General features: G+C 43.9%; 1 protein-coding gene across 23 annotated transcripts in view; it reads left to right on the forward strand.

Moving 5' to 3' along the window:
* Positions 1-5,368: 5,368 nt before the first annotated feature.
* EPB41L3 (erythrocyte membrane protein band 4.1 like 3) overlaps positions 5,369-27,903 on the forward strand; it is a 96,680-nt gene continuing 74,145 nt past the window's right edge. For 15 of the 23 annotated variants that reach the window (XM_064705891.1, XM_064705892.1, XM_064705899.1 and 12 more), the window contains exon 1: positions 5,370-5,524. The gene's annotated coding sequence lies outside the window, so the exon portion shown is untranslated. Of the gene's footprint in view, positions 5,525-6,131; positions 6,338-7,681; positions 7,834-27,903 lie in introns of those variants that run through there. The other 8 variants (XM_064705905.1, XM_064705908.1, XM_064705907.1 and 5 more) reach the window with 4 other exon arrangements.

The following is a 27,903-nucleotide window of genomic DNA, read 5'->3' on the forward strand; positions in this document are numbered from 1 at the left end:
TTCAATTGTAAGGAATCCTTGAGCCTAAAGGAATCCTTCAACCATTGAAGAAAGCAACCTGGGACATCTTAGCCTATAAGACAACACAGATAAAGGATAAATGTGTTCTGTTTTGAGCAGGCCTTCTTATCCTTTCCCAATAACATTTTAGTATGCTGATAAACATAAACATTCATTGTATTTTAAACAAGAACCTACTACTGCTTCCCTTAATTGCTTTTAACCTTAATTAGGATGAGAGCTGAACTGTGTTGGGCGCTATGCAAACACTCATTAAAGTGCCTTCCCTCCCTGGTAAATCTTGCATCTAACGAAGACAAATGATATGAAAGCAGTTGGGGGCTATGCCTATTAACCTGGCCACTGCAAGCCATTTTATTATAGATGTCATGAGGAAGAGACATCTTCCTCATGGGATTTGTAGAAGGCAGTTATGATTCAGGATGGCATGTCTATTTCTGATAGTAGTCCATAAATAGGAGAATTGATTCTTCTTTAACTCAGTGAGACTGTAGCTTATGCTTACATAAACTTCACCTTAAATCTTTCTCTGAATTAGATGAAAAGACATAGAAGAGCTAAAAATAGTTTTATGACTAAAATGCAAGACCAGGTTTAATGGTATGGAAAAGAATGAAGGAAGCAACCTAGTAAAGGAAAATAGTCTGTGGTGACCTCCATAGAGATGGTTGCCATCTGGCAAGTTTGTGGTCTTAGAGTTGCTACTGGAAAATGAAAGTTGTCCTCCCCTCCCTTATTGTTGGGCTGTTCAGGAACACTAATGAAATGAAAATAAATTTGTACTGACTGCATATTGTGCTGTTGGTTTCCTGTAGTCAGCGTATATTAAATCAAACTACCGTTAAACCTTATTAATGACTATGAATAAACAAACTAAATCAAAAATTAAAACCTCAACTGTGATTCAAAGCTTCAGTTTATTATTCTCTCTGAAAGATAACCCTCGTACGTTTTGGTCACAGGCTCAGGTACATCCCAAAGCATCACATTTATGTATCCATAAAATGTGACTACCTTTGGTTCATAATGGGGGCTGGAGAACTGCAGCAGGAGGTAATCCTTGATAATCCAGTTAATGCTTTCAGTCAGAAAGTGGCCACAGATATGAAAGTGGCAAAGGGCGGTGCTGAATTAATTGCAGTAAATCTTCTACGGGCAGGATTTCAGTTGCACAGCGCTGGGGCCAAATTTACTTATTGTTCCTTTAGTAGTCTTAAAATGGGGTGGATTTGGCAGTGACTGGCAGAGAGTTACAGACAACAGACCAAATAAATCTCTTCTCTGAGGTCAGTAAACCAGCGTCAAGAATAAATCTAACCTGCTGTGTCACTGAGTTCTGCTTAAGGATAGCTCATCTACAGGTTTACTACTGACATATTTTAAGGCAATGGTAATATTGGCCAATTAGTGGGCATTATGTTTGTAGTGAGTGAAGACAGAAATAGAAAATTTGGTTTGATTTATAAATCTTACCTTCATCTGTTCACAGTGATCATTCTTAATTATGAGAATTTTGTTTCATTGCCATGCAGAAAGTTAAGCTGCATGAGTCATGGCCAGAATGGTTTGCTTTTAATAAATGGAAGTGGATACGGTAATAATAAAAAAAAAAGAAAAAAAAATCAGTTTGACTCCAAACCCATCTGCCCGTCTAGACAGATAGTGCCAAGCTCCTGTCTGCTAAGAAGTATCTTCTTAATAATGCTGTATTAATGCTAGTACTTTTATAGTACTTGCCATTTCTCAAAGTGCTGTGCCCAGCTAATTCATCGTTGGCTGGACTTAAGACGGCTTTTTGCTGAGTTTGATAGCATTTTTGTGTCTTGCTTTTCTGTTATGTGCTATTTTGAATGCCATGTCCAATCAATTAGGGAATCACAAGAATGTTTTAGGCATCAGTTCCCAGAGCTGGGCAATAATCCTTGTCCCTGTTCTTCCAGGGTTGCCTATTCATCTTTTCCTGGCAGAGACCATGTGTCTCCCCATTCCTCTCCCCTATAAAAAAAAGTCCTTGTAGTGGCCAAATGCTTTGCACAGGCCTGTTTTCCTTACCACTGTTTTCCTCTGAGTGGAACCCCATGGGGAAGGGGTGTGTGGGGGTGTGTGTTGGCAACTTTTCCTTCCTCACCTCTAATTTACCTGCTTCGTGTTTGCTATTATTCTTCCATGGCTTTTTCTTCCTCCCTTTGAAGGGCTTTCCCAAGCATAGTTGCAAGTGTTCACCAAAGCTGAGAAACTGGAAGGGCAAAAGGGGTGTATGGGTAGAGAAGAGAATGGAAGGCAGAACTTTCCACCTCTTTTACCCCCTTCCCCAGCTGTGGGTGATTCTCCTGAGCAACTCTGGCTCTTGCTCATATAGTTGGGTCCTGCCATGTCAATACAGGAAATGGAGAAAATGTGGGGAAGATATATGGTATGAGGGGAAGGAAACTGCTTTAGAGGGAAAATGAAGAGATGCCTCTTTTAAGGGCTGAGGTGGAAGATGTTTGGGAAATCCCTGACCAATAGGTATCGTGCTAATAGAGAGAGGGGGAGAATGGGCCAAACTGGGTATGAGAAGAGGAAAGGGACTGGTGTAACAGGAGCAGCTGGGAGAGGTGTTCTGCAGTCACTGAAATGGAGGGGAGATGGTGTGTGGGTGGTGGGACACAGGGAGCTCATGTCGAGAGCAGCAGGGTGTGGGGGTTCAAAGGCCGTGTGTTCAGAGCAAGTGCCAGTGTGTGGCATCCCACATGCATCTCACCCAACCTGGTGCTGTTTTTAAATAAGCAGGATGTAGGAGTTAAAGACTCCTCCAGGGCAGGCAGCAAGGGCTGTGTGACTTGCTGCCTGCAGGGCCTTATGTGGAGGTGAGAAGGGACTGCCTTGGGCTGCACCAAGCCTGATGTGTTGGGAGCTGAGATGAATGGAACTCAAATGGAACCATTTGCTCCTGACATCTAGGTCTGAAGCACTACCTCCAGAAAGAAAAGAAAGTAGCAAAAATAAAAATATTGTCCCATAGCAAGGCAGGAGATCAGTCTCTTCTCATGCTAGGCAAGAGATCAGTCTCTTCTCGTGCTACCTGGACCTGTAGTCTGGTGTCTTCCTTTTCTGTAAATGGACACTGTGTTAATTCCAGTGAAGTGCAGAGGGATTTTTCACATTTCCCACCTGTGTAAGGAAAGTATGGATTCAGGCTTGCTATAAATTAGTGAAAAAAACATTAAGAAAAATTTAAAATGCTGATTCATGGAAACCTAAACTTCCTTGGAGCTTCCTTCTGACAAAAGTCATGACAAGTGGGGCAACAAATCCACTTTGAAATTAGAAATTAACATTTGAAAATGAAAAAAAAAATCCTTTGTTGAGAGCTCTGAAACTTAAGCCCATATTGGTAGCCCAGAGGTACCAGCTGCCTTTAATCTGTTGCAAAGATTTCTTGTTTGGAGGAGCAGCCTGTTAATACCACTTGATGCTTTGAGGTTAAGTCAATGTGCTGGAAGCCTTCTAGAGCCTCAGATGAAAGATGCCATTATGTATGCAGAATATCCACAAAAGGGATCACAGAGAATAGTGTAACTGTGGGGCAAATCTGCCGGCAGTACTGCTCAAGGACGACATGGGTGGCTGGGGAGCACTAATAACTCCTGTGATGTGTCTGCATAAAAGTGATGTCAACACCTTCCTCTCTAATGGGCAGTGCAAGAGCTGCCAAAGATCGAGCTGGTAAATTCTTGCTGATTTTTCACAAATATTTCTGAAGTCTCCTAGTTTGCTTTAGAGACTCAATTTGATTCAGAGCAAGTCAGTCCTTTTCTTACTTTCCTCTTGTTTTGTTTTGGTTTTTTTTCAAATCAAACCTTGTTAACTCTAATGTGCATCTTAGCTGTCAAGACCATTCCCGTGTGATTTGTGATGGCTTCCAGAGCTCCTGGTGGAAAAGAGTATACAAGTCTTGTTATTTCAACTGCATGACCAGAGGTATGCCCTCCCTTAGTTGATGGCATGCATTTTCCTTTTGAATTCTCTTTCCTTCTCAGGCACATTACAGTGTGCCAGGCACTCTTGCATAGCAGGTGAAGAGGGCGGTGTGTGGCTGGCTGCAGTTCCATGTGAAATACAGAACAGCACAGTTTTGCAGATCTGAGAAATGGTATGCTTCTGCCTACTGTTAAAACCTCCTTCTCTTCTTAAATCCCCCAGAGATGCTGCTAATTAAAAGAGCTGTTCCCTGCCCCTCCCTCTCCCCTTGCTTCATGTCAGAGCCTGAGTATGATTTGGGTCTCATAAGTTTCGGGAGCTCTGTAAGTGCTCTATCTAAAGAGAGAATAAACCTCATTTATCCACTTTGCTGTACCAGGATTGAAGGTACAGCATCAGACCGTGTTCATCTGTCACTCTCTGCAGCCAAGCCATCACTGCCCTTCCTGTGGTCAATTCCTCCTCGAGAAAAGAGCAAGCTCAGCTGCTTCTTGTCCCCCAGAGAAGCAAATGAGCAGTGCCTCTGAGCATGGTGATGCAGCAGTCTCAAACCCAACAGCCACTCCTGTGTGTGTAGAAGGGAGAAGTCAGTTTTGTGCTCTAAGAGGAGATATTTATATATTTACCACACTTGGAATGGTGCAAGTCAGATTAATCCCCTCCCAAACTGCTTTTGTATGCACTACAAATTTTTTGATGCTTTCTGACATGTGGCATGTTGTGGTCTGTACTGGAGTACCAACTTGACTGTACTGAAGTACAAACTTCAAAGTCATCTTTGGTTTTACATTATCCCTTTTGGATCAGGAGCTGATGTGCAACAGGACTTATATATATATATTTTTTTTTTTACATTTTGGCAGTCTTCTTGAGGGAAATACGGTTCATATTTTAAGAACATGTAGTTTGTCACTGAAAATTAAAATTGAAAAGGCCCCCCATCAAAACTTCCACATGTTACTCAAAGCCAGACCTTGCCAGCTCACAGCTTGCTGCTTTTAAGTTGACAGGGAGCTTCTCAATCGCAGGGGTTTGCCTGAAACTGCTGCAGCTATACTCATCTCCCTAAATACACGGATTCATTTAGCTGGGCCAAAAACCGGCCGAATCCCTCCGGACGCAGGTGGGGATCCCTGTGCTGGCGGGGTGGCTCTATGCCGTGCCCGGGGAGCAGCCTGCGGTGGCCCGGGGAGGAGGGCAGGCGGGAAGTCTGCCTCCACAAACCTGCTGCCATCCGGCTTTTGCCGCTCTCCCCTGCGTACAGTTCATTTTTTTTTTCCTTTTTTTTTTTTTTTTTTTTTTTTCCCCTTTCCTTTTTCCCTCCCTCTCGCCGGAGGAGCCTCGGCAGCCCTGATTTGCTGGGGAGCGGCGGAGGCTCGCTCTGGGCAGAGCCGGGCTGCGCTGCCGCTGCTGACGCGTGGCCGCCGCCGCCGCCGCGCCGGGAGCAGCCCCGCGCCCGCCGCCGCCGCGCTCCGCTCCGTGCCCGAGGAAGCTCCGCGCCGCTCCGCCTGCGGTGCGCTCCCGCCGCGGGGAGCCCAGGGTATGCCCGGGGGGCGGGGGCAGGTCGCATCTCCCCCTTTTTGTAATAGATACGCATTTAATTCTATATGTGTGTGTGTATATATAGACATATAAAAATATATATGTGTATATATATCTACATCATTCTTAGGAGCCATTTTTAAGTTGGGGGGCGGCGTGTGCGTGCGGCCAGGCTGCCTGGGGGAGCGGGGCAGGCAGCGAGCGGTGTCCCCGCAGAGCCCCCGCCGCCCTCCCCGCTCTGCGGGGACACACACAGGCTCGGCTGCTCCCGCCGCAGCTCTGCTGGGCGGCGGGCGGTGGGGGGGCGAGCGCAATTTCAGTTTTTTTAGGACGATACGCATTTCTGTGGGAAACTTCTGTAGGCGGCGGAGGGGGGCGGGCGAGGCGTGTGGCGTGGTGGGGCGCACCCCGAGCCCCCCATGGGCCGTGCCCCGCTCACCTGGGGGACGCCACACCTGGGCGGTGCGGGGGCCCGGCTGCGCTACTCGCCATGGGGGGGTTACCCCGTACCCCCCCGCCCCGGGCCGTGGCTTCTGCAATGCGGTGGGTGTGGTTATGCACGGAGCACATCGCAGCCCCGGACCGCTGCAGTGGCAGCACCGCGCCGGCCCCCGCCTGGCCGGCAGCGAGGGGCCCCGCCGGGCCGGGCCGGGCTGTGCTGCCCCGCTCCGCTCCGCCCCGCGCTGGAGCCATCGCGCCTCCCTGCCCCAGGTGCTCGGGAGCGCGGCTCAGACGCTGGAACCCCTCACTGTTCCCCATCCCTCCTCCTGGCCCCGCGGAGCGCGGCGTGGAAGTGTCGGTGCTCGGCCAGGTGTGTGGGGAAAGGGCAATGGAGAAGCCGCGGGTGCGACCAGCGCGGGGGCTGAGCGGGTCCGTCGGTGCTCCCGCATCCTGGGTGCGGCCCCGCGCCCTTGGGCTGCCACAGAGGGACCGGGGCGGGTCGGCGGAAAAGGATTTTGTCTTTTTCGGTTGTCCCATTTTTCATTCAAAGGCGAAACTTCATCACATATAGCGAGAAGCATAAAAACTTGCACTCGTGTGGAAATCGCAAGAGCAAATCATCCCTGTCTGGCCTTGTGCTCTCTTGATTTAATTTCTCTTGGGGCTGTGCTGGAGGAGGAAAGCGCTGGGTCAAGGCGGTTGTTACTCTCACCGCGGTTCTCCGGCGTGTGTCCCTGTTTGAGGCAGAAACTGTTTTCCTCCACTGAACACGCACGTTGCTTCGAAGTTGAAGGGAAACTACTTACAATGTTTTTCTGTCAAAATGATTGCAAGTCAGAGGCCCGGTTGCCAGGAAAAAAAAAAAAAAAGGAAAAAAGCTCCGAGTTAGGTGTGTCCCATGCGTATCTGTTCTTTTACAGCCTGGTGAGCTGTGATACCTTTTTGTTTAACTTTTGGTGCTGTCAGCAATTATCTCTGTCCATAGAAAACTGAAAGGTTTGTTATAAAGAAAGCATTAATAAATCCCATTAAAAATAAGAATATAAGCAAACTACATAAGGCTTGGACCAGTAAAGGTCAGATGCAGTTGAATGTATGCTTTTTCTCTAATTCTGTGAAGAAGAGTCGTTTCAGAGAGTATTAAAAGGTCAAGATGATCATGCTGCATCACTGATGTTGTTAAATTCACTGCTCTTGCTGCACCTCTGAGTGTGTACATGCATAATAGAGTATAGGCAAATACTGCTATGCTGGTCTCCTTGGGTTGGAAAGTTTCAGCTCTAGCGTGAGGATGGGAGCTGCATGGCAATCAGGGGAGGAGAGGAAAGCCTGAGAGCACTGCATTGGGGTAGGAGCTGCTGGAACTTTATTCCTTATGGCACTGCATGAACGCAAAGGCTCCTTGAGCTGCTGGCATGCTGTAGACCTGCTTGCTGCAGCAGGGAACACGAAACACATCGGGGAGCATTAAAAATACCAGCGCAGCCCCGGCCTCTCCCCTCTCTAATTGCCTGCAGTCGCATCCCTCTGTTAGTGGTGCAGCTGATGGCCTTTTCTCCCCAAAGGCTTCCCCATAGGAGGAGGAGCTGCTCGGATGCGCATCAGGAGCTCATCCCATGGGAGCCCGCTGCTGCGGTGGGCAGGTTCAGCCTCGAGGAGGAGCCGCGGGGAGGGGGGGCGCAGGGTGTGGCACCCATCCCCATCCATCCCCATCCTCCCTATCCATCCCCATCCTCCCCCTGCGCCTCTGCCTTGGCGCTCCTCGCTGGGCAGGGCTGTGCCTGGCTGCTGGAGAGCTGCACCAAAACTGGAGAGGGCTGGTTTGGGTCCGGCTCTGCTCTCTCTTCCCAGAAGGAGCAAGTGAAGGTGAAGCTGCAACTTACGTAATTTTTCATTTAATCAGGATGAATTTTTTTCTTGTCTGTAGCGGAAATCTGCTGAATATTTAGTCTTTAATGGGAAATAATTGTTATTCAGAGATTTTTCTTTGAAATCCGGGAAGGGGTAGGTGATAGTAGATTTGTCCCACAGCAGTGTGGTCCCACCTATGTTTGTTATGTTTGTTGTTTGATGCATGGTTGCGAGTTTCATGGGGGTTAGGCATGGTTGTTTTCCTAAAATATGTGAAATGTCACTTTTTTTGTATTTCAGGCATGATTATGAGTTAACAGAAAGTTCTTGAAATGTGTTAAATGTGTTATTCACGGTGGGTGACATTCAGACTCTTTTCATGGAAATCTCATGTACCAGTAAATGACTGCTTGTTGTCTGAGGGAAAACATCAAACCATTTATAAGTGGTCATAAAAGACTTCTTGTCTCTCATGAGATGAAGCATCAGCTTTATTTCTTGGGCTACGGCATTTTCAACACAAAAGTGTGAAACTATGTGACTTTGTCACATCAAAATACATCCTTGGCTGAGAATGTGTGTGTGTGTTCAGTGCATGTTTAATATAAGTTGGGCTTTGAAAACAAAGGGTCAGTCTATGCAGGGAGGGCTGTTGTGAGTCTGCAGGATTGTGATTTCTCAATGTAGCATGGCCCTAGGATTTTGTGGGTTAGCATCTTATTTATCACATTTTTACAGGAAATATGTTATGACTGCAGTGTTTGAATGTTCAAAGTGTTTTGTTCAAACAAAATTTCTCTCTAATCAAGTGAGTATAAATGCATGCACATAACTGAAAAATATGATTGCTGTCAACTAAGCTGAAAATTAGACTGAAAAAGTGTTCTTTATGATGGATTGTTTCTATTTTGTATAAAAATTGTAGAGTATAAGAGTGTTACCCAGAACTAAACTTAAATAAGCATAACTAAGCAGTTTGAGTCAGTAGCATGAAGGAAGTATTTAAAAGAGATGAACCACTGGAAGAACGATAGATTAGCTAGCTTTTATAGCATGTTTCTCTAAATTTTCACTCTCCAGTCTTAGCCATTTATAATGGCTGGGGAATGGTCTGAGTCTAAATGAGTATATGGACACATAGCACTGCCTCTCTCAATAGCTGGCTTGAAACACCCAAAGAGAAAGGCTTGTTTTCTTTGGGAAGATCTCCATTTCTTAAATGAACAGCCCAGGTAGTGGAGAAAAGGAGCATAAGCACTTTCCCTGGCTTTGGTAAGAGATAACCTACAGGCCCTTTGCTCCCTGCCCTGCCACTCTCAATCGCTGTCACCATCGCCATCAGTGCAGAGGAAGCTCGGGAGCATTGCTGAGGACTGAGTAGCTCTGGAAAAGCAGAAATGGGTCAGTATTTGGGACAACTGAGTTAATCTGAGACAGTGTGCTGTATAGGCAGCAGAATCAATATCTCCTGCACCCTTCCTGAGTAATTGATATAATGCAATTTGAGTAATTGTCAGCTTTTTGTCTCTGGAGAAAAATGAAATCTTTAAATTTTACTTTGTATCAGCGGAGCTGGCTGTTCTTGTATAAAGTGGGTAAAAGCAAAAAGGAAATTATAATCTATTAAATCATGAATCTATTTGCATCCTATGGGATGCAGTACATGAAAGAGTATTACATAAATGAAAGTTTTAAAAGTACACAGAACAAAAAAAAAAAAAGGGGAGGGTGGGCTTTTCTACATAGACCTCATCAATTTTTACCCTTTCCTTTATAGATCTTGGAAATACTTTGTGTGCCACAGACAGAGACTCCTTTTCAGTGGCTTCACTATCTATCCAAACTGATCTGTTGGCACGCTGAGAAACAAAAGAAGTACTGAAATCTGCATAAGGATCACCCACCAGATGTTTGATCCCACTTAGAAAAGTCTTTCAGTTTAAAGGGTTAAAAAAGAATGTGGAAACTGGGGACTCGGAGCATGTGTTGGGGATAAAGGGCTAGAATAAATGGAAAACATATGTGAAAATAAAAAAATATTCAGAAAGGGTAGGGGAATGTGAAGACAAAAAAAGCAGGATACAATTTTGAATACCTGTTCATGTGCGGGTATTTGTAAGAAACAGATGTTTATTGGCAAATGGGTCAGGGGCAAGCAGTCACAGCTTTGCTCTATTAGGTGAGACTTGGGAGAAGAAAGCTCCTGTGTGGGATAGAGAATGGTTGATGATTCTGATTTAGGGCTGTGTTAAATTTGGGACTACGAAGGTGTAGCATGTGCCCATTGCCTGGCTTTTACTGCAGCCCTTTTCCCAAAACAGGAGTTGTTTTTTGTTCCCAGATGGGCTGCAGGTAGCAAGTGAGTGAATAATTTGAGGTGGCAACAGCTGACCCTGGTGGGCTTTTGTTGGGAGCCCCGTTGATGAACAGTGGGATGTTCATGGGATAGAAGCAGGGAAAACACCTGGCCCTGGCCCAAGCCCAGATCAGGCTAGGGCAAGCTGCACACTTAGGCCTGTGGTTTTCTTCTGCTCTGTAGTCATGTCCTGCTCCTCCAGTCAGGCTCTTGCCTATTGCTCCCCGTGCTTGTCTGCTTTCCCTGGCTGCAATCACTGGCTGGGTCCCCTTGTCTTTGGGCTTCTTGGTGGAATCCCTAGTGGAACCCTATCCTCTGGCACTCTCCATTTTTCCCATCACCCAAGAAAGTGGTCAAGTACTTGGGCACTTGCTTGCTTCTCCTCCTCCTCATTTGGGATTATTCCTTCATATTCCTCATCCTCAGAGCTTCCTCCCTTGCAGCAGCTCAGTCACAGCACTCTCCACCTCCCTGGAGGAGGTGAATAAATCCCGGGAGACAGCCACATGCTGAGGTGTCCCAGCAGCCCTTTCCCTGGTGGCAGGAGGTGACACCACTCATGGCATCCCAGGAACTTGACACTGCTGGTAGCAATGGAGCAGGGGGAATCCTTGGTGGTGGAGGTTACTTTGTTTAGTCCTTATGAATCTGAGGGCAATTATGTGTAACACCTCCAGTTCCCTAGAACATACTGGCTGCAAATAAAATCTAGTTTAATAAGCCAGGAAATGTAAACAGGCTGTGAAAAACAGAAGAAGAAAAAAATAAAAAACCTAAAAAACACACCAGCTCTTCCAGACCTAGGAAACATATGTTTATACTGAGAGACCTGTTCTTGCACCCTGACTCATGTTGGGGAGTATCCTAGTCCACCAGTCTTCCCATGGAAATCGGTAAGCCTGGCTGTGAGGCAAGGCTCAGTTTGGTTTAGATGGAGGTACCAAAATCTGACCCAGCCAAATTGTAGCTTAGGTCAGGAAGCTGAAATCTTGCTAAGGACACTGGAAATTATTACTGCACCAGGTGCTCTGTATTTATCACTCTTTTCTTTCTATTAAATTACTGCTGTTGCAGAGCAACTGTTGGGGCAGATGGAGCTTAGCCCCTTTGCTCCCAGCACGATGTGATTCCTGAAGCTGCCCCACAGATGCACTGGAGTCCATACATGGACATATGCATCCATACAAAGAGAAACATCACTGCTTGCCTGTGAGAATTATTTGTAGCAAAAAATCTGATAATTCTGCTTTGTTCCTGGTAGTGGTTCCTAACCTTTCATATCAGTAAATGCCAGGTTTGATAAAGTCAAAAAAAAAAAAAGGTGATGTATAAAAGTGTGTGCTCAGGAAAGCAGGGTCTTTTAGTTTGGCCAGATGGTCTTGATAGTCCAGGCACTGGTTGCACAGAACTCTCTGTGTGCACTGTCTGGCACCAGTATTGGCCAGGGAGGTTGGGGAATGATGGGCAGCTGCCTTTTTGGAGGTCAGCATGTCGCTGTGTCTTGAAGCAGGCATAAAATACAGGTCTCAGTTCCATTTGAGGTGCCGACCCAAGGTGAAGTGGCTTCTTGTAAGCAGGTTTCTTCATTGATCATTTTTTATTGATCACGCAGTTTGCTGACACCACCAAACGGTTTGGTGTGGCTGAGGTGCTGGAGGGAAGGGATGGCATTCAGAGAAGCCTTGACAGGCTTGAGAGATGGGCCCAAGTGAACCTCTTGAAGTTCAGCAAGGTCAAGTGCAGGGCCCTGCACAGAGGTCAGGACAAACCCAAGCTCAAATACCGGCTGAGAGATGGATTGAGAGCAGGCCTGAGGAGAAATACTTGGAGGTGTTTGTGTAGGAGAAGCTCGACATGACAGCAAGGCATGATCACAGCCCAGAAAGCCAACAGCATGCTGGGCTCCATCAAAAGCAATGTGGCCAGCCAGCTGAGGGATGGGGCTCTGCTCTCATGAGACCTTACCTGGAATATTGCTTCCCCCTCTGGGTCCTTAGAACAGGAGAAGTGTAGACCTGTTGAAACAGATACAGAGGAGGGCCATGGATGTGATCAGAGGGCTGGAACACCTCTGCTAAGAAGACAGACTAAAAGAGTTGGGGTTGTTCAGACTGGAGCAGAGAAAGCTCTGGGGAGACTGCATTGGGAGATTGAAGTGGCCTTTGCAGAAAGGATGGAAGGATTTTTTTACATGAGCATGTAGTGATAGGACAAGGAGGAATGAATGACCAGGTTTTCTAGAGAAATTGTGGATGCCCCATCCCTGAAGTCACAGAATCATAAAATATACTGAGCTGGAAGGCCCCATCAGGGATCATAAAATCCAACTCCTGGACCAGTCCAGAACATGCAAGATTCATGCCATGTGCCTGAAAGCATTGCCAAAGGCCAGGCGCTCAAGGCAATGTTGGATGGGGCTTTAAGCAATCTAGTGTAGTAGATGTCCCTGCCCATGGTATGGGGGCTGGAACTTGGTGAGTTTTAAGGTCCCTTCCAACCTAAATTATTCTAGAATAATGGCAGTATGTTGCTGCTTTAACCATGTGTCTCACTGGCCAAGTGCTGTTGTAAAATCTCAAGAAGAGCCCTGGAAGGAAGAGCCCAGCTGTAGGATTGAAAGGTGAAGTGAGATGACAAGGGTTTTTTTTAACCTTGGAGTTTGTCTTTTCCATTTCTTCTATCTTTCCCATTTAGATCATTCCAGAAGACTAAGGTTTTGGTCAATTATATGTGCTTAAAGAGAAACACTGTAATGTAGTTTCCACTGTACTGGAGCATTATTCTTGTACAGCTGGAGCTGGCAGCCTTTCATTCCCTTACCACCTCCTTTTTTCTCCTAAAAATAGCAGCACACTACAGCAGTATTACAGGAGAGGCAGAAGAACGTTTCCTGAGCAACAATTTTTGCCGGATAGTGGTTGAGGTAGCATCAAGAGCAGATTTGGGGGAAGTTGGAGGAAGATATAAATAGGAACAGAACAAAATGGGACAAAGATAAAATTGGTACGGAGAGGATGAGGCTGGTCAGTGAAACGCCTGTGGATGGTGGTGTTCACTGGGCTGTGTAACAGTCTGCCTGGGGAATTGGGAGAAGCCTCAGCACTTGAATCATTTAGGAGTTGTCGAGACGGAGCACTCGGCAGCACTGTAGGGGTAACAGACTCACGGTGCAGATTGGAGGCGTGGGTGACATGACCTAATTTTCGTCTCTGATTTCTATGATTTATTAAAGAGTTTTGCAGACTTTCTCTTAGCAGGCTTAGAGCTGGAATTTGAAGCATGGCAATTAGGAGGATCCTTTAATACTGTGCCAGCACTGTTGGGGTTTCATCAGTTACTTGCAGGGGTAGTGTGCTAAGTGCAGAAAACAGAGGCTGGGGACAGGCTCTATGCCAGGTTAGATCTGGTATTGACAGTGGTTTGCTTTCTGTGTTCAGTCCTGCCCTCAGTGCCACTACTAGTATTTGTGGATTATAATCACCTATTCATGGGCTGTAGTAGATATTAAAAAATAAAAACCCAAATCATCACCCACAGCCACTTCTCATGCCACCCTATTTAATGACACACTCAAGAAATAGAGAATAGTTGATTTGTCTGTCCTGATCTTGGGAATCTCTTCATGCCTGGGTTGGAGAAGCAGAGCCAGCGGACAATGCTTCTGTCCTCATCGGTTTTCCAAGATAAGGAGAAAAGACAGCACCCACTTCCTTCATCAATATATTTAAATATATTCAACCAGGCTTTCTGTCTGCATAAACACTGTATCTACTTTTATTTGCACAAACTAAATATGCCACACAATTTTTGTGGTGGTGAAATGCTGATATACTTGAAAGTATATATGAAAGAAATGCTGAACTTACTTGAAAGCTAAACTAAACATACTTGAAAAGCTGACCTTATGCTTCTAAGTGTTGGTGCTAAGGTTCTTATTTCTGATCTGTTACCTGTTGGCTACAGCTCTTGTGAAGCTCAACCACGCAGAATTTCATACTTAAGGTTTGAAAGTGTTCTCTCCTCATCTGCTACTTCTTTGACTTAAATTTCTTGACTTATTCTTTTCTTGTATGAACCTGAAACCATTTCTCTTACACTTGCATCATATATGAAGTAGGAATATTTTTCTGTGTAGCTTCTCTGCCAACATGATAATGCAGAGCAGTAAAGCCAGTCCTTTTCTCAGCCCTAGGGGACAGTGATTGAATTAAGCATGCAGAGCTGAAGAATAAAAAAAGTTCCTTCCTTTTAAACTGTTATCAGCTTCCCATTGCTGTGCTGTAGGAACAGACATAAAATGTCTCTTGTCAGTACCGGGCAGACTGCATGGTTTTGGGGTTACACATTGCGGGGAAATGGTTACATTGACCAGAAGGATACCAGCAGCTTCTGTAACAGTAATGTCTGTATTAAAGCAAACTCTTTACCTGGCTTTGGACTTCCTCCCTCTCAAGCTCCAATGTTGTTTTAACCTATCTGCTTTGCAGACATGATCACTGTATTTTCCCCATCCCTTGTTGCTCTGAATCACCTTGCCTCACCCCAGTGGGAGTTTGGGTATTGCGATTTATTTTCCTGTTTCCCTGTGTCCTGCATTTTCCATCATCTGAAGTGCCCCTTTCTAACTCTAGCCAGTGTTTCTTCTGTCTAAAAGCAAAATAGCTGGTACGAAAAAAGATGCCCCTCATGACCTTCTGATCCTGTGATGCTGCTTTGAAGAACACCCTTGGTGTAGTTATGCCTCCTTCTTTAAACCAGTCTGTGGAAGTCGATATAAGTGTTTGATATTTCCATAGATTCATAAGAAATCTTGCTGTGGTTTGTTTTTTTTTCTTTTTCCTAAGTGAAAAAGTGCTGGCATGCACTAGAAGATGGGGCAACAAAACATTGTGTTAAAAACTTTCTAATTGCTTAAGAAGATACCCATCGCTCTCTGGCTTCCGAGCAGCTATAAAGGGATAAAACAGATACAGTAACTACATACTGCATTGTGTGCTTCGCTGAAAATGCTTTGCCACCTTTCTTTTAAGGCACGCCAAGGTTATCATTGTTCCTAACCTGCAGAACTGTGAGTGTGCTTCCTTGATAGCGTCCTCTGTGCCTGGAATGTTGTTGTAAGAAGAAAAAGCTCTGCAGGACAGTATTTGGCAAACAGATCAAGGTCTCAGCCAAGGAAATACATTGTCTGTTCATTTTCTAAACAAAACTAGCTCAGCTGAAATCATGTGTTTTGTATCTGGTTTCCACTGGCTGTATTTTGATTTTGTAAAGTAGATGCGATATGCAATTATTTCTACAAACGTGACGTTGTTTAAAAAACACTAGTTGTTAAATATTTCTTAATTAAATGTTGGCTGCTGAGTCTGAAAGAAACTGTCTAGAAATTCAGAATGGATAGCATAAACATTAACAAGAGTCTGAAGAAGAGTTTACATAATGAATAGAATTATTTCCTACTTAAAAACATACTGGAGATATGGGTTGAGCAGAATTCACTCTTTGACTAATCTCATGTTTAAGCCCAACATCTCTACATTTCCAGGCAAAGAATCCAGCTTTCTGCTGGCATTTAGTCTTCATTTTAAGATCTTGGATAGCCTACTCTTAACCTACTATTCTGAAGTTGTGGTGTATGGAAAACCCATTTTATTAACACTGTGGAAATTTTAGAGCTTAGAATAAAAAGCCCGTCAGTGTCCTTCGTCCTCCCTGTCTGACCCACAAGTACAGAACACACAGCTCTTTCCAGGTGCAGATAAAGGCCTCAACTTCGTTTCTGTCACCATCCTTGCAAACCACAGCATTTCTTATCAGTGGGCCTGCCCAGAGTCCTCCCCTGCTTTGGAAAACAAAAGGTGGGAGGTAGCAGTGGGGACAAGGACGAGGTGCTGGGCCCTCCTGGCTGTTGTGTTTGCAAGGAGCAGACTTCACCCTGTGGTGCTGCAGGACGTGGCTTCCCCTTCTCAAGGATGCTCTGTAGCAGCTCCTGGGGCTGGTGGCTGACTGACTGCCTGCTCTGCTTGGTCTTTTGTCGTAGGCGCCGCCAAGATGAATAATTCAGTTTGTCAGGTGAAAATTTAAATTGCATCAGTCACACCTCTTCTAGAGTTATCCTGTGATTAAAAATGACAAATGGGTTTCAATGAAATACTGTTTTCATGTTCTCCTAACCTCTCAACACATACGTATTTGAAGCTTAAGAGTGTCATACGCACTCTTCGAAACCCGTCTCTAAAATTATATGTTTAATGTAAGGAGGGAGAAAAGTTTTCACCTGTAGTTTAGAGGGAACTGAAAGTGTATCCATTTTCACCTAAAATATTGACCTTTTTTTTGCCTTGCTGCTAGGAACAAAGCCATAGCTGTTCAGGCTTTGAATTTCTGCACCTGTCTGGCATGATCTCTTTGCTGAGAAGTGATGCTTTTAGACTTGACAAAACCTGAATGATTAATCTGATAGCCTACCAAAATAGCCTTACAGTAGCTGATAAATTTATGCACAGTTATGGAAATCCACTAAAACCTTGATGTTGAATTGTTAATCTCAAGCAGTAGTATGACATGGAAAACCAATGCACTCCTTTCCAGAAAGGGCCCCACTTTGTTTAAATGGCTGGTAACTTCCAGCAAGGTTGCAGTTCCATCCTCTGTGAAACCAACCTGCAGTTTCATCAACATGAAGGCTGCATCTTGACACTCAATTTTACTCTGCCACATGAGGCAAAAGGCAAAACCAAAGCATGCTTTGACTCCTGAACATGGTGAAGGAGACGCAGAGGTGTCTGATCCCAAACATCCCTGAGCCTTCATGAGCAGCCTGCAGGCTCTGGGCTGTCAGGATTGCCAGCTGGCACTTGCCAATCATGCTATGAATGGAGCCTGCTTGCTGGTTTTGGTAATAGTGCTTCAGCAGTCGAGCAGATGTTGCCCTGCTCTATAACAGATAGTATTTGGAGATAAAGACTCCTGGGTTTTGGCGTGCAGAGTTGCAGAGCTCTGGGATTGAGGATGATGTGCGTGTCTCTCCAGCCTGCAGGTTTAGGTTGGGGAAACTTTTTGGGCTCAAAGGCCCAGCAGGTGTCCCAGACATTTGGGGCTTACAAAAATAAATACATTTTGTGGCCGTTTGGGGGGGTTTTCTTGTAGTGGATCTGAAGGGCTTGTGGATGATGAGTCTTTGAACCCCACACTGTGTTCCCACTGGGTGCTACACTGCCTTCACCTGCTTTGTTCAGCTTCCTCGAGGTCTTGTTATGTCACATTACCAAAAAGTACAGTATTAGCTTCAGACATCTCCCTTTTTCAACTGTGAAGCCAGTAATTTTCTTATAAAATATCAAGTCCTCTTGAACACTGCAAGAATAGTACCAGACAGAAATGTTGACAACTAGGTCTGCTGTTCAAATAATCTCTTGCATGAATGTGAAAAGCACATTTTCAAGATTGAAGTGCTAACCCCAATTTACTGTTGCAATCTGAAGTAAGATATCAGGCCTTTCATTATTTTAATTCAGGCTCCTCTTTAAGCTTTGGGCTTGAACCAAACAGCTTTGTAAATGCTGTTGGTTATAGAGCTCTTTCTAGTATATTTTCCATACAAAATGTGTAAACACATGCAGTGTTTATGCATGAGTTTTCAGGCTCTTTGCATTCCAGCTATTGGCACTATAAAAATGCATTAGTTTAATTGTTAAGATAATACTACTTGGCCATTTAATTTCTCTGGTAAAAGATGAGACAGTTTTTAAGTGAATGGAAGGTTTTTAGCCAAAAAAAAAAATCTTGCTCTGTAAGGGCAAAAGGCTTTGATTCTAGTCCATGGTCTTGGAAATTGGAAAAAGAGCCTTTTAAGGACTACTTAGAAATAAATGATGGATATTGGTGCCATCTCTTAGTGTGGCAGCTGGAAAGTTTAATTATAGGCTGGGAAGTCAGTTAGGGATTAAGGAAAGTGGTAGCAGAAGGGGTGAATGTTAATGACAGCTGTTTGCTGTAGGCTTCAATGAGGCAAAAACATATAGAAGATAAGTGTAGGGACAAACATATGCTGGCTTTGAACATTCAAAAACACCAGGCCTTTGAGCCTTGGCATGTGACACCAGTTTGAGGGAATTCATTTTACCCTCCTTGCACTTGTGGAGGGGGGAGAAATTCTTTCTTTCATTATCAGAGTCCCGAGCACAGAAGAGCTTGTGTTCACAGTTGGAAAACAGCACCTGGGCCAGGGATAAATATAGACCAGGAGAGAAGCATGTACTCATATCCTCATTAGGAGAGTGTAGTTGGCCTGGGAGAAGGGGATCCATACCATGAAAAGTTTGGGCTGAGGCCCTGACATGCCCATGCCCTGGCTTTGCGCTTGTCCCAAGCAGCACACTGCCTGTGCCTGCAAAGACCCGTGAACCAAAACAAGTTAGAAAACTCATGGCACGGAGTGTAGGGGTTGTAAGCACATTGTACCTGGTGTTGCAGACCCACACATGCAGTTTGAGGGAAACTCCAAATCCTTTTGCTTCTGAAAGCAATACATCATTGGGAAATAGTTCTGCATCTGCTCAGGGTACCCATAAATCCCATTGTACTGGTCAGGCACTACTGCTGAGGTTAGGAACACTGCAAAGGGCAAGGTTGGTTACAGCCAACACAGTCTTAAGGCTGAACCAGTCTTCCTGTTTTGTCATTCTCCCAGGTACTCAGTCTAAGTTTTTCATTCAGGTACATTCAGTCTGTTCTGAAAATAGCTAAATAGCATTTTTTTTTCTTCTGTGGCACAGGTTTTTCACTATATAAATTTTGTTTGAATGAAGAGGAGTTGGAAGGGATGTGTGCCAGACCTAAGCTTGCTAGGTGCATACATGACTTAACAAGTCTGCTTTCTAACATAAAACTGCTTTCTGCAGTAAGCAGATGTCATCCTCTGAGAGGACAGAGAATTATAACATAAGCCATCCTGTGAGAAAAACAAAAATTCTCCCCAAAATTCAAACACCCCTCCAAACCCAAGAAACTTCCAAAGGCAACCAAAAACCCCAACCAGCACACAAAACCCAAACCAAAAATCCAGCCTTTTTGTTACGAGGAGTGTTTGAAACAGATGTGCAATCACAGCTTGTTGGTGTTTCTACTCTTAGAGAAGTTTGGATTTATCCTTCATGTATGTGAGTTTTAAAATTGCCTTCTATTCAGTCAGAGTAGTAGACCTGCTGTACCTTGCAGACACCTATGGAGAGGAGTAAACTCAAAGAATCATCTTCTCCATTAATATTGAACTAAGTTGATCATGTGTGTTATTTTTAATACATTTCATAGATTTATAGCTGCACATGATCTTCCTTGACAATTAAAACTTGCAGTGCACAGAAATGTATTTAGTTTAATAAGCTGCAAAACTGTCTCCTATGAGACTTCTGGGTGTTATAACACTGAGGTTGTGGCAAAAATAATTCAGCCTTTCTGCACTTACTTGCATGTGACCTACCTTAATGAATGTATGGCTGTGGTGTATAGGGTGGTACAGTGAGTGCTTGAAAAATAACAAAATAATATTCACAAAAAAATTGGGAGCTTTTGGATGCTTGCCAGTTTTGGTTACAGCTGGAGTTGAGTGAAGGGGCTGATGGTATCTTCTGTCCTTGCTGGCTTGAGTGGGAGCTGGGTGGGTGCAGTGGCACACAGAGGTTGTGGGCTCCCTCTCTGGCCCAGCTGCTTCCCACTCACTGAGGAGGGACAAAGGGATTTACACCTCTGGTTCTTGGAGAGCTTACAGTTCATGGGAAGCTGTCTGACGCTGGACAGAAAGCACTTCATGTGCTATTTAAAATGCTGGACAAGAATTCACAGCAGGCATTTCCTGTCATCTGAAGTGTGAGCAGAGGAAGAGGAAAAAGGAAAAAACCTTAATAAAATGCATCTCACTTTAGAGATGGTGAAGCTGAATAGTTGAACCTGTGTCACTTAAGGTTATGTCAGTGCAGGTCAAGTGCTGAACTTCAGATGAAATAATAAGAGATAAAAAGAATCCTTGCCTATTTGAAGGCAGTACACTTTTACAAGACTGTAAAAGATTATAAATGGGGTGAAACAGGGAAGAACCTCAAATGTGTGTGGTTTGAAATTTGTGCCCTTGATTGTGTGCTTGCATGTGAGCAAGAGAAGAAATCTCTAACTTGCTCAATCTGCAGGCTGCTGTGGTTTTCTGGGTAGTTTCAGTTTTGGTGGGGCCTTTTTTTTTTTCCCTCCAGTGGATTCTTCTCCCTTCCTCCCCCAGCCCCTCCAGGTCCCTCTTGGAGAACTCATTAATTGCAGCTGTAATTCTGAGGCTTAGATGCAGTTCTGGGCACACATGACCCTGCCATGTTCCTGGTCTTACTTACTACTAATGGATTAGACAAAAAAGAAAGTCTCAGAACCCCACCCTGAAATATTGCAAGCTGCTTTTCTTCTTAAGAACTCCTAAATATCCAAGCCCACACTTGCATCCACTTAAGCCAGCTTGAACTAGCTTCTCTGCAAGTTTTCAGTTGTCTGAATGCCAGCCATTGTCTACCACTTGGTTGGAATGAAGCAGAATCCTATATTGGCCTGTCAGCTCTTTTTTGGCTTCCTGTCCCCAAGGCACGTTCACTCTCAGTACCAAAGGTAGGAAGAGAAGGTCTTCTTGGTAGTGTAATGTAGGCTGGGGTTTTATTCCCTCCTGAGAAACCAGTATTGAAATTGTTCTTAAAATACATATTAAAGGAATAAGTCTCATTTTCTCTCTTTATTTTTCCATTTTTTCATTGCTAAGGCAGAGCATGTTGTTCATTCCATGAGCGTATTATGATGCCCAGAATTAACCTGAAATTGCAGTCTTTCCTCACCATTTAACTTTTGGTTCTGTAAGGGTTGAGGCAAACATTTGCCAGCATATTGAGAGGAACCTGACACTTCTGTTGCAAATAACTTTTCCCCAAAAGCACTGCTTGTGTTGGAACAGTTTGGGCTCTGGCTTGCAGCCATGGGTTCACCTAAGCATGTTACACGAAGTGACAGGTAGACAGAGGTAATACATATTTTAATGTGCTTGACTCAGCTAGAGACCATAAAATGAGGGAGACTAGACTTTCCTTTCCTAGCAGATGTGAGCTTAGTCTCAATTTATTAATGAGTTGTGACACTGCCAGGAATGCCACTCAGGTCGGCTTAATGGCCCTGTGAAAGTGGACAAGAACTTTTGAGTTCTGCCTTGTTTGGAAGGTGTTCTCAGCTCCTGTGAAACCATTACAGCAAACATGCTGGGGGTCAGCCTGGCCAAGTTTCTGATGCCCCCAAGACCTGTCAAGGAACGGAAGTGCATATGTCAGCAGTGAGTTGAAACTATTGGTGAAATTGGAAATTTTTCCGATTGGGACTTCCTAATATTTTAATAAATATGAGAGTACTGTGGCATGAATGTATTTGGACACAGGGAGCTGCAGTTGTTCTAACATAAATCATGTGCACTCCTGTCACTGAAACTAGATCTTGTATGGTAATAAATGCTTTAACTTTTTGAATGGTACCCTTCAAAAGAGAAGGGACTTTGTAAGTATAAAATTTTTTAAAAAATCAAATAATATCTAGCTAGTAAGTAGGTCTCTTTCCTCACTTTTTGTTGGATAAAATGAAGTTAAGTTAGTTTTTATCCACTATGGAGATCCTTAGGCAGTAGTGTGGAGAAAACAGTGTGGGATCTTGAATGAATCAAAGGTTTAAACTAAGTTGATTATTGTCATAATACGGAGAAAATATTGAACTCTTTGCTAGCTGGAGGTATGAAGAGAATAAAGCTCAGATATAAAGCTGTCCTTGCAAGAAGTTCAGCATCAGTAAGGACAGTTGATCTTCAGCTGAAAGTAGGGTTTGGATGCTGTTGCTCTGGAAAGAAGTGAACTGATGGCAAAGAGAACAGAGCAGGGGAAAAGGAGCGTGAGAGAGGACTAAAAATAGGAGTGCCAGAAGAGGCAGAGGAGAGAGTGGTCTGAGGGGCAAACAGCAGCTGTCTACGAGCTGCAGAGCCATGCTATGCATCCACCATTGTCAGGGTGAGGAGAACTCAGTACATTTCAAGAACTAGGTCAGACATTTGGGAAAATTTTCCCAAACAGCAAGGCTTGGGAGCCATTGCAATAAATGGCCTATGGGGAACATGTAAACTTCAGCGTTGTGGGATTTTTGTAACAGTTGACATAAATATATGTCAGGTAGAGTTCAGACAAGGTGGACTGGGAAGGGGACCAGGGAGCATTGAAGTTAATGTGCAAGATGAGCTCCCTGATTAAGATCCAATATGCATCTGATGTGCTTGTTTTGTGATGGTACTTTTGGTATGCCTGCATGTCTGTATCTCTCAAAGAAAATGTGGTGGCTGCTGCTGTAGGGATCATTAATGGAGCTGAGGGAAGAGTTAGTTGGTTTCTTGCTTCTTTGGAAACCTCTAAAGCAATGATTCCTTGAGGGAAAAGTGTCTGTGGCCCTAGCTGCAGTAAAACACATGCATACAGTGAAGGTGACAGAGAGCAGAACGGGCTGGAGCCCAGCTGCAGGGTACCACTTCCCTGGAGCACTCATGACATCCAGGGAGGGGGTGGATTACCTCATTCATTTTTTAGTTCAGATGTAATGGCACTGTGAATATTGGCATGGAGTTTTGTGTCCCCATGGAAAAAAGACTACAGAGGGAGCAGAAAAGGGGAAGGAGAGGTGAAATGTGACTCTCTTGTTAATCTAGCATCAGACATTGCTCTAGGAGAAGCTTGTGGTTGTTGAGACACCATTTATGATGCTCTAGGGAGTAGCTGTATTTCCTACATGTTTATTAGCTCCTGAGAAGGTTGAATTGTGCACTAAGGTATCAAAGTTGTTTGATATGTTAAACTTTGAAATTATAAATGCCTTTCTGAGCAAATTTTCCAGTAAGGAGTTAGACAGTTACCCAGTTACCTTTTTATTTTTTCCACCCAAACTAGCATATAGTGTGGAATGTAAATGAATTTTACATGCTGTGACCTCAAGGGTACTGAAGGAAATGGATTGGTATAAAATAATCATTAGTTACAATGCACAGCAGTCCTTTGTCACTTGGCCGGAGACTCTTGCATAGGCTCCTGCATAATATCAGGAGGAAAGATGGCAAAAGCCACTGTTCATGGGCTTGTTTCACTGATTCGGGCACTTACCTCATTAGCACATGTGACAAGTTTGAAACTCAGCACATTAGGTAGGATCCCGTATCAAAGTCTCTCACTTTGTTTCTGAATTGTAGCATTCTCCGTTAAATTAAGGTAGATTGTAGCAACAGAATTAGTGGCCTTCTGTAGTGGACAGAATTTGTAGTCTTAAAAACACACCATCAAACATTTAGCAAAGGTATATTTTTAAAAAAGTATGTGGGGAAGGAAATAATTTTAGAGTCATTTATTACATGTTATTACAGTCATTTAAAGAGTTTGGGAATTGCAGCATCTAGCTTAATTACCTTCACTTCTCCTTTTAAATTATGAACTTGATACAGAATATATATTTTTGTTATCATTTCTCTTGAGTAACCTAGATTTATGTGGCTTATTTTTTTAAACCCTAGTGATTTAAAAGCTGCAAAGAGCTTTCATAGAGTTTTTCTTGCTTTTCTTTCTGCTGCAGGAGTTTGTCCATTCCTTTTTTTTTTTTTTTTTTTTTTTTTTTTTTTGTGATTAAGCTGCATTACTGCAACTTTCTGCTTTCTTGTTTTCCCCTCCTCCCTCATTTTTTGTTTTCTGACTGCTGTCTTGTGGGGACACTTTAGGCCACCTGTCTGTCCCAATTGCCTCAACCCCTTCTGTCCTCTCTGAGCTGCTGTCATTTCTATGTGTCTGAACTCCAAGAAGGTCATACACATTGCAGAGGAATTGCCAGATCTGGTGACATCCATCTTCAGAGACAGCATAATCCAGTATAACACTGGGTCAGGACTATATAATGTAATTACGATGGAGCTGTATGTGGAGCATTTCAGGGTTTAATAGGTAAAAAGGGTTAGAGCCTCTTTAAAGAAAGCTATTTTCTTTGTCAGGCTGTACTGGATGCTGCTCTGCAAATCCTTGTAGTATGGTGTAGCTGCACAGATGGTGAAAGATTTTGGCTTTACTGGGATGTTATGTGAAGACACCGAAAGCTTGCTCATAATTCCCTACAGAGCTGATTGTGCAAATGACCCTCAGGTCTGAACTAGTGTGCATTGGGAGATGTGAAAGGATCTTCCTGTGCTTTGGAAACATGTAACTAAAAAAGTTCTAAAACATCTAAATCCAAGTGTGACTGGCTCTGGAGAGAATCCTGCTTTCTGGCTGTTTTTAAGTGAGATCACTCTACAGATGCCTGGACCCACCATAAATGTACTTGTTGTTCGTGCATTTCCTCTGACCAATTTGTTCCTAGAAGTCCCTGCTCCCACACCATCCTCACACCCTGGTTTGCATCCAACACATGATTTTACAGCTGGTGTCTGTGAGGCGTTAGGGCTGACTGCTGGTATGTGCATTTGAGTTTTGGGAGTGGGGGAGAGGGAAATGTGGAACTACATTTTCAGATGATGCTGGGAGATTGTTTTTGCAGTGCAAGCGTAACCTGGAGCACACGTGTCATGGGCTAGCTGCTGGTGCCAATTGAGCAGTATTTTTGTAATCTCTAGCAGGTAATTAAAGCTCTGGGGAGCGTGGAAGTCCCAGAAGAGTTTAGGTATGAAAACCTAGCTGTCTGATGCCATGGGTTTGGTTGTTTAGGTGCACAAGATTTTAAATTGTTTGGGGAGCCTGTGGTTTCCTGATGCAGTGCTCCATACTGGAAAGTCCTTTACTTGATATTGCAGGATGTGTTTTATATTCAAAACTGACATGAATGCCCAGGAGATTAATATCTAAATATGAAATGAATAATCCATTTCAGAAAAACAGAAGCTATTACAACTAAAACTACTGTGATGCCTCACCATCAAGTAGTCTTGCTGCATCAGACCCATTTAGCATCTTCAAAAGTTGAAACACAGGGTGTAAAATTAGTGTTACTAGGAAGGAACAAAATGAAAAGAGGAAGATGAAGTAGGAGCACTTTTGTCACCAGGTCTCAGCTTGATGGCTCTCATCACACAGAGCTGCCTTTATTTAACTAGGACCCAGCATGAATTCAGGGTGGTTCCTCTGCATTTTTTTTCACTGCCTGTGACTTCTTCCTTCCTTTGGCATCTTCCTGAATTTTTGAAGTTTTCTCAATTATTTTAATCCAGCATGGAGGAATCCACCTGGAGCTCCTAGAGATGGAGAGCAAGCACTGCTCTGGGCTGTTGTGGGGGAAGCCATTGCTCAGGCATCCTGCCTTGCATGACCCAGGTCAGACATCTGCTTCTGAGAAGAAGTGATTCATGACCCCCTTAAAAACTGCTTTTAAAATGCTCAGCTCTGGGGAGGTTTATGGAAAACCTGCTGAAGCTGAGCATGCTGCAGGGCAGCAGTGCCTGTGAGCCTGTGCCAGGGCTGGGAGCTGGGACAGCCACGGTGCTGATTTGTGTCTTGCTGGGAGGGAGCAGTGCTGGACACTGGGAATGGCTGTGGCCAGCTGAAACATCAGGCCGCTGGCTGCAAAATGCCTGTCTTCTTTTCTTCCATCTCTGAACCACCCTGGGTTTGAAAGAAGGCCACAAAAACATAAGTGAATTCCCTTCAAACCATAAAAATGGGGGAAAAGTATCCAGTCACTGAAAAGAAATCCAAGCAAACCCAAAGAAAAAATTTATGCTGCTACCTTGCCTTTGGAAGTAATAATCTAGGGAGGGTTTAATTTGTCAGTGAGCAGTCCTTTGTGACTTTTTCAAGCTCTATTCAGTAAAATACAGCAAAAAAAAAAAAGTGGTTTAATTGCTGGATTCTAATTAATAAGATAAATCAGAAAAGTTGAGATGCTATTTTAAAATTACAGTTCAAATTTTTCTTTTACTGCATAGGCTCTTCCATCCCCTGAGCTGGAATGATAAATGTCTGGTCAGAGGGAGTCAGAAGCCCTTGGAGGAGATGGGCTTGATGCTGTGATTTGTACCTTGTCTGTCTGATTCTCTTGTTTCTGTGAGGTTAGGCAGGTCACCGGCTTGGGAGCACTGGAGCACAGTCTATTTAGGTACTGCGTGAAACAAAAAATATTGTTCACAGGTGTTACAGTATTTTGGCCTGAGGGTAGTGTGATAATGTAGCACACCTGCCATGTGTCAGCAACCCCCTGCAACTCTTTTTTTTTTTTTTAAAGTTTGAATTGGTTCTATTTTCTGCTCAATATAAGAGAATATGAACTTTAATGATGTGATGCCTGAAGCACACTCAGCTTCTGTGACATTAAATACAACTTTTAAATAGTGAATGCTGCACAGGGAGCCCCATGTGAACATTTGGCACCAGAGCAATTTAGAAAGGTCAAAACCTCATGTAAATGTAACCCAAGTAATCAAAGTCACTTGTTTGCAGAAAATCAGCCTGTGCCATCGAGGGCTGTTTCTTGCCTTTTTAGTTTCTGAATGAAGTATTTATCAATTGGTTGTAATCAAACTACAACCAGTTTTGTTGTGGGTTGGTTTTTTTGGCCAAGATTTTTCTGTGAAATGTGGAAATGAGAGGTGAAGTTGGTTGTGTTTCTATGCAATTCTCTCATGATCAACATCTGTGGGATGTTGCTGTATTCTCCATTATGGCTTTCTTCATTTCCTTCTCCTCCTCCTCACATCTGCCTCCTTCCTGTAATTCCCTGTTGTTTCTCACTATACAGACTTACTAAGTTATTTGTGTATTATTTCTGGTTCCCTTTACCTTCCTGCAATGCAGTATTTGAGTAGATTAAAGCTTTTTTGGGAGCAGACATTTTGGTGAAGTCTGTTATAAGCAGCAGTTCATTGTGTTTCTCAGGAGTTCTGCTTTCACTTTTGAGTTTTTTAATGAATAAAACAAGTGTCAGGTTTGGGTTAAATTGTGCATTTCTACAGTTACACCCAGCACTCTCAGAGAGATGTGTGCTTTGCCAGCTTGTGTACGTGAGATCTTCCAGGCAGGAGCCATCTGCAGGAACTGGCTTGAGTGGTGGGCAGTGGCTGTAATTATAATCAGCGCTGCTTTTGGTGCTGGTGGATCAATCCTGGCAGTGGGGATGAGGGAGGCAGAGCCACCCCTCACTCTGGATGCAGGGAAGGATGCAGCAGCAACTGAACCCCATGCCTGGAGACCTGGACAGAGAAATTAGTGGGAAAATGCAGTTCCCGTCTTCTGCTGGTAAATCCATGTTTGCCCCTGGGGAAAACTAATTGGATCATCAGGACAGGAAAAAGTGATCCAAAACATGTTATGATGGCCTGATTTTTCTTCTCTTGTTCAGAAATTAGGGTAACCTTGGGGTGCTCTAGGTGTTATGACCTCCAAAAGGTGATCTGTTGTTTTCAGGGAACCTGGTCAGTCAGATTCTTCATAAACCTTGTGTGCAAGTGGGGCAGCAGAAATGGCAGTGATCCTGGGCTTTATTGCTGTGTGAAGTCCCCCATTCAGAGAGAAAAACAGACCCAGGTAATTTCATTGATTCATAGAAATTAAAGGTAAATAGGAGAGAAAAATGTTACCCTGTGCATCCAGGTGCTCTGAAACAGAAGTGAATTTAGGTTGTTACCATTTAGGCATTTTGTGAATTTAGGGTTGTCAACCAAAGTGGAA

Source organism: Zonotrichia leucophrys, chromosome 2 (genome assembly GCF_028769735.1).
Source record: "Zonotrichia leucophrys gambelii isolate GWCS_2022_RI chromosome 2, RI_Zleu_2.0, whole genome shotgun sequence".
In the NCBI taxonomy this organism is placed as follows: Eukaryota; Metazoa; Chordata; class Aves; order Passeriformes; family Passerellidae; genus Zonotrichia; species Zonotrichia leucophrys.